The sequence below is a fragment of the Dermacentor albipictus genome, chromosome 1 (genome assembly GCF_038994185.2).
Source record: "Dermacentor albipictus isolate Rhodes 1998 colony chromosome 1, USDA_Dalb.pri_finalv2, whole genome shotgun sequence".
Taxonomy (NCBI): Eukaryota; Metazoa; Arthropoda; class Arachnida; order Ixodida; family Ixodidae; genus Dermacentor; species Dermacentor albipictus.
The window spans coordinates 356,789,187-356,795,458 of record NC_091821.1 but is presented as its reverse complement, the minus strand read 5'-3'; the positions used below and the strand labels follow the sequence as shown (position 1 = coordinate 356,795,458).

General features: G+C 40.9%; 1 long non-coding RNA gene across 1 annotated transcript; it reads left to right on the top strand.

Moving 5' to 3' along the window:
- The first annotated feature begins 306 nt into the window (after positions 1 to 306).
- LOC139057494 (uncharacterized) lies at positions 307 to 3,521 on the top strand. Its single transcript, XR_011512852.1, has 3 exons — positions 307 to 581; positions 1,213 to 1,272; positions 3,301 to 3,521. It is a non-coding gene; the product is annotated as an uncharacterized lncRNA (long non-coding RNA).
- The last annotated feature ends 2,751 nt before the right edge of the window (positions 3,522 to 6,272 follow it).

Genomic DNA, 6,272 nt, shown 5'->3' with positions numbered 1-6,272 from the left:
GTCGACGTTAGCGAATAAAAGACGCCTCAGGACAAATCGAACTCGTTCGAAGCAACATAAGTTAATTGGCTTTAATATTAAATAATTTCACACCAGAACTTCAACAATCAAGGGCGTGTTATTGTTTTCCATACAGGGCGCGCACGCGACGCCTGGAAACCATTCTATGATCGCGCAGCAGCAGGAGCGAAATGCCGGTGTTGCACAGCGGTGTCACAGAGCCACCGCGCTGCGACCACTTCGGCGGCACAATACAAATTTGTCGGACATCTCATTCTGTGCTGGAAACACTGGGAGGCAGGAAGTTTGAAAAAAACGGCCACTCCCGCCCGCAATGTCTCGGTCGTGGGTTCGTTATGCCAGTTGTTCAAGACGTTCTGTGCATTTATACTGGACATTAACTGGAGTCATTTAGCTGTGCTGATGCTGTTTGCCGTGTGTTTTGCATCAGTGCTTGGTGACATCGGCTGTATTGCGTGTTTTCGCCGACGGCTTACTACCACAATGGCGGGATCTGCGTTCGCCGCCTTCGTGTCTCGGTGCGTCTTTGTACGTCGCACGTTCGGATAACACTTTTTCCGGTAAGTGAAATGCATTGCGCTTCGTTTTTCGTCAACAATGTGAATATATTTAGGTGTTACCCGCGGCAATTCTTGGTATATGGGCTCTTCTGCCCTGCGAGTTTTCGTCATTACTTTTATACGAGGGTTCTGCTTGTGTTCAGCCGTTCAGCACTACCGCGCTCCACGACTTCCGCAACAACAGTCAGAACTTTGCCCTGCTTGTTAGCCTGTGGTTAACGTAGCACGAGCCAACCAAAAGGAGTGCATTCGAAGATGACGCGCTGGCTGTATTGCTGAACCAGACTGAACTCGCCTTATTTTGTGTCCTTTTGTACTTAGGTGTGCGCGCGTATGTCAGTGACTATGCAGTTTGTAGCTATCCCACTTTATAGCAAAACAAAAAATATAACTGCAATGTTTACTTCATCTATACAATTCCAAATTAAATCGTCTGCTGATGTACAAATTTCACTTTTGTTCTAAATAAGCAGCAAAACCTTTAACCTAGTAGGTGCTTCATCTGGGAGTGAAATCACGACAGCTTGGCATTTATTAATGAATGACTGTGACTGGGTCACCTTATGTGTAATTGCAAATCTGCCTTTCAACTGACTTGATGCTATCTTATTTTGTCCCTTTCACTCTATAGACGGCTGGACATCCTTCTTGTACCTTGGCGCTAGCTGGATGACGGGACCTCATGATCAGTGTAAGCCAGTGTACTGTACCCTCTCTGGTCCTCCCAGTGCTTTTTATGTGGTTTAAGGCCAGGGAGCGCTTCGTGGTAAAATAGTTAGTTGGTGTCTCACCAACGGCCATTTTTTTGCACTGGCCCATTATAAGCTGCCGCTCTTATAACCAATTTCTCAGTGCCAGTGTACATACACAGTTCTACTAATAATTAGTTTCCCTAAGCCTTACAAAATTTACCTGTAGGTAGTCATTGCTATGTAAGAACTCACAAATTAACTCTGCTGTGTCATAGAAGTATTCCATACATGAGTAAAATTTTTCTACAACAGTGTACATTACACCTTGCTTCCCTAATGCACAAATGTATTCAAGCCAGTATTTTATTAGTTTGGTATTCTAAATGTTTCCTGTGTGATTTAGTTTCTTTACAGGAACTTACTGTACAGCATCAGCAAGCAGTCTTATTTAAGATTTATGTGTGCTGTAAAAGGTGTGCTTTGCCGCTAGAATTGATAAAACATGGGCCAAGGCTTCCATACAAGGACAAACTTCAATTTCGTTCTACCACCATGAGCACTTGGCTGGTGCTTGCAAAATGAATCGCATCAAGTAGCTTGTGCCAGACTGTTTTTTAACCTTATTGTGAGGAGATCACAAAGTGATCTGTGGATGCGCCTGCGTCTGAGATATAGATTGCGCTGCAACATATGTGCGTGTAGAACAGGCATGATGCTGAGGGTTCCAGCAGTTTGCAGAGGTGCTTTTAAAATTTTGTCATGACTGCAATTTTACCTGTGCTGTTTTTCATAACTTATTTCAATAATATCATTGGATGTGTTATCAGAATTTATCAATCTATTTGCCCTGGCCCATTAGCCTGCCACATTTGCCTCTTCACTAGGTGGGCAATTATTCTGCATGGACCATTACTTGAATACACCTTTTTGTGTGCAGTAGCTTCTCAGTTGCAAGTCAGCATAGATGCTCAGAATTACCTGAGAGTATAGATACACTGATAATTTGCCACCTATACGAATCACTTCGCACTTTCTCACGCAAACAGCATGTTAACACTTCCAAGTCAGCGGGCAATGTTATCGTTTGATCACATCATGAGATACTTTCAACTTTGTATGAAGCATCATCCAAGGTGTTGCATCATTTGTGTGAGGTATTGCCCGAAGCCAATTAGGGTCACTTGAAAATATATCAACAAAAGTGATTGATCCAGCTAGGAGTGTTACTTTGGAACACTACTTTATCACCAGTCCTCCTTTGCATGCTACCTGCTTACTCTGTACTGTGTCATGTTTAAGTTTGAAAGAAAGGCAACAGCTAGGCAGCGCAAAATGCCAAACTTGCTTTTAGTTCAACAATATAAGACGCTATTTAACTTAATTAAGTTAGTACATCATTTACCTGCAGAGTGAATTACTGTTTTAAACTGATTATATTTTGCAGGAAGCTTCTCAGACTTGTTTGACAGGTTGATAAGTGGCTTTTTAGCCACAAAACACCATACAATAATTTAAAGGCTGATTTTGACTCGGCTATGCAACTTAATGACTATATGCCAGGAACAAGGCCTCTGAGTTGAGGCGCTGGCTAACACTCCCAGTGTTCTACTATGACACATAAATACCCAAGAAAGTGGATGGGAAAACGACGCCGCTGTAGCTCAATTGGTAGAGCATGGCACGCGAAATGCGAAGGTTGTGGGTTCAGTTCCTACCTGCGGCAAGGTGTTTTTTCATCCACTTTAATTTCCATTAATTTATCGTTTATTTAATTTATTAAGCACAAGTAATTTCCCCTATGTTGTCCTTGGTGTCAGTGTTTGTTGGCTTCTCATGATAGGAAATATACTAGTCATTTTAAACATCATCGCATACATACTTTAAGATACCCGTAATTTAAGAGAAAGGAATGCTTAAATTTATTTTTAATGTGAGCCAAACTTCTTACGTAGCACATATTGCTAATTGAAGTTCCAATTTCAACATTCCCATTTCCTCCCTTGCCCTTTTTTTCCTGTTCTGTGCAGGTATTGCTTTCCTATGTCTACAAGAACCGTCACGGGTGGCCTGTGACAGCAAGCTTTTGTGGGCAGCCAGTGCTCTCCTACGAAGGCTGGCCTACTCTGGCAGCGGCGGCAATCATCTTCAAGATTTATCGATGATCACCTTTGCTGCTATTTGTCACTCTTCTTAATTACACTTTCTGCATCTTTTCTAATCTATTAGGTAATAAAGTATGAGTATGTGACATGGTGTGAAGTTGATGCCTGGCTGCATTTTAGCTTGCAATCACCTTTTATGCATGAAAAGCTCATCATACAATTTATGAAAAAAAAATAACAGCATATTATGATTTATCTTTCAGTATCTTGTCACATGCAACATACAAGGAATTCACTAATGGATGGTATGCCGAAGAACTGGCCATTATTTCTGCGTGATGCTGTGCAAGCATTTGGCGTTACCTTACAAGAGGCACCCGGAAAGTAAGTTACAATTTACTTTTAAATGAAGCATGGACATCAGAAAAAATATATTTATATTGCTAGTTAGAGTGGTTCGCAGAGTGTTTTTCCAGATGTGTACTATCCTTTATTTCTTAACTCATTGCAGCACAGTGTTCTGTTTCGTATACTGGTGTAAGGCTATTGTGCCCCCTGTAGCTGAAACCAGGATATAATTTTTGCCTGAACTGCAGCATCACTGACAAAATTTTTCTTTGCTAGAAACTATTTCAATTTAGTGGAGACCCAGCAGGGCGAAGTTTTGTCAATAATGGTGTGTTTCACGCAGAGATGTTCTTGTTTAGGTCAATGAGTGAACATTGGAAGTATATCAGCATACAATACAGATCTTGTTTGATTTGCAAAATATTCTGACAGGTGGCATTCAATTGATTGGTCTAATTAAAAAGCACAAATTGACCAATGAGGCTGTACTACACTATTGCCATGTTTCACATCTGGAAAAAATACCTCTGCATCACTCTATCCGACAATATAAACTATTTTTTTTTCTGATGTCCATGCCTCGTTTAAAATAAATTGTAACTGTGGGCAAACGTCGTGTTACTGTAAGAGCTGCCGCAAAAATTTGAGGGAATGTCTAATAAAAGTCTTCAGTTGTTCTTGTCAAGCTGTCCATTAGCCAACTTTTAGCGTAACGTTAGCAGGGCTAACTGAAGTACTTCTAGACGTCCATGGCTACAAAATGTCTTGATCAAGACAGCTACTAGGCTTTTGAATTAGCCGTTGAAGACATCTTTTAGACATCAAATAGCTGCTTGCGTGTTTCGTGGGTAGTGACAAGCTCAGTTCGGTGTTGTATTTTTATGCAGCAATGTCAAATGAAAACTCTTTTAAATGATTCAGCTATAACTAGGAGATGCTAGGAAGAAGTCACCAGTGATCACTGATCACATATTTCTGTACGACAGTGGTAGCCATCATTGGTGGACGTCATCGTTGGTATTTATCAAAATGTCATTAAATTAGCATTTTTTTCTGCTACCATTGGTAACTGATGATGCAGAGTGATAATTAGTCATACCTAGTGATAAGCTCGGTTCTTTATTTTCGTACTTTCATACAGCATATAGCCATGGGTATCAAATTAAAAGTGAGTCAAATGGCAATTTAAGTTTAATAACTAGGAGGTGCTAGCAATTTTTCACTAGTGATCACGAATCACTTTATTTGTTATGGCAGTGGTATCCGCCCATCGTGCACATATTCATTGATATCTCTCAAATTGTCATTGAATAAGCATTTTTTTTTCTGATAGTGAAGCATGGTTACTGATCACTAGTGATAAGCTAAGTTCAGCGTTTTCTTACAGTTACAGAGCATTGTGTCACGAATGTCAAATGATAAGTAATTCGTACGATGACTCAAGATTATTAAACTGGAGATGCTAAGAATTATTCCCTAGTGACCACAGATCACATTGTTTGGTATGACAGCGGTAGCCATCATTAGTTCATTCTGCCAAAGGTAGGAATGTGCTGCTTTAAATACTTTCCTCTGAGATTGCAGATGTGGTGAAATATTACATTGTGATCACTGGTGGCAGACTATATTCACCTCAATTTTCTCGACTACACACAAATGACAGGTTCATGGACATAAAATGAAAGATTGCTCAAAAGGTGATTCAATTTTGACGTTTAGGAATTGAGAAGTTTGAGCCAATTTATGCAAAGAAGCTGAGGAGAGGTTCTGGTTGCCAACTTTCTAAATCTTTAAGCCTTGTTTGACTAGAACGGTGCAACAGGTATTAATTGACTTGAAAAGATAAATGGAAAATTAACTCAGCTGTTAGTGAAGCAAAAGGAGTGCTTCATTAATCGACTTGTAGCAGACTGATGGGAAAAGAGCTGATTCTAAATTCATCTGGAAACATTAGCATGTTTAAAGGGACACTAAAAGCAAATATTAAGTCAAGCTAGCTAAAGTGATAGATTAGTCCTCGAGAATCCCTAAGGCATCAATATTATCGCGAACAAAGCCTTAATTATCGAGAAATAGAGGTAAATGCAGGACATGATTAGAGAATCCCCCGGGGCATTCAAGTACTTGTCCGATGACGAAATCACTCCTCAGTTCTGTCACTAGTACTCAACCACCCATTGCACAAAACATCCTTATTATAAACATCCGTATTATAAGACGAAATAAAATGCTACTTAATTGTCCAGTTCTATTTCACTTTTAGAAAAAAAAACTCGGTGCGCCCTTCCACTCTGTGAAGAAGGATGACCAGTGAAGCTGTGTATGTGGGCCCCTTAATGGCGAACTGCACCTCCGCCGCAGGTCGGCCCTGCAATGGCAAATGGCAAAGCAGGCGTTAAGCACTCCCCCATACGTGGGCCGATATCTTCGATATCGGCCCACGTATGGGGAGTGCTTAACGCCTGCTTCACCTCCGCCGTAGGTCGGCCCGGCATTGCACTATCTTCGGGATCAGCCCATGCAAGGGGAGTGCTTAACGCCTGCTTCAC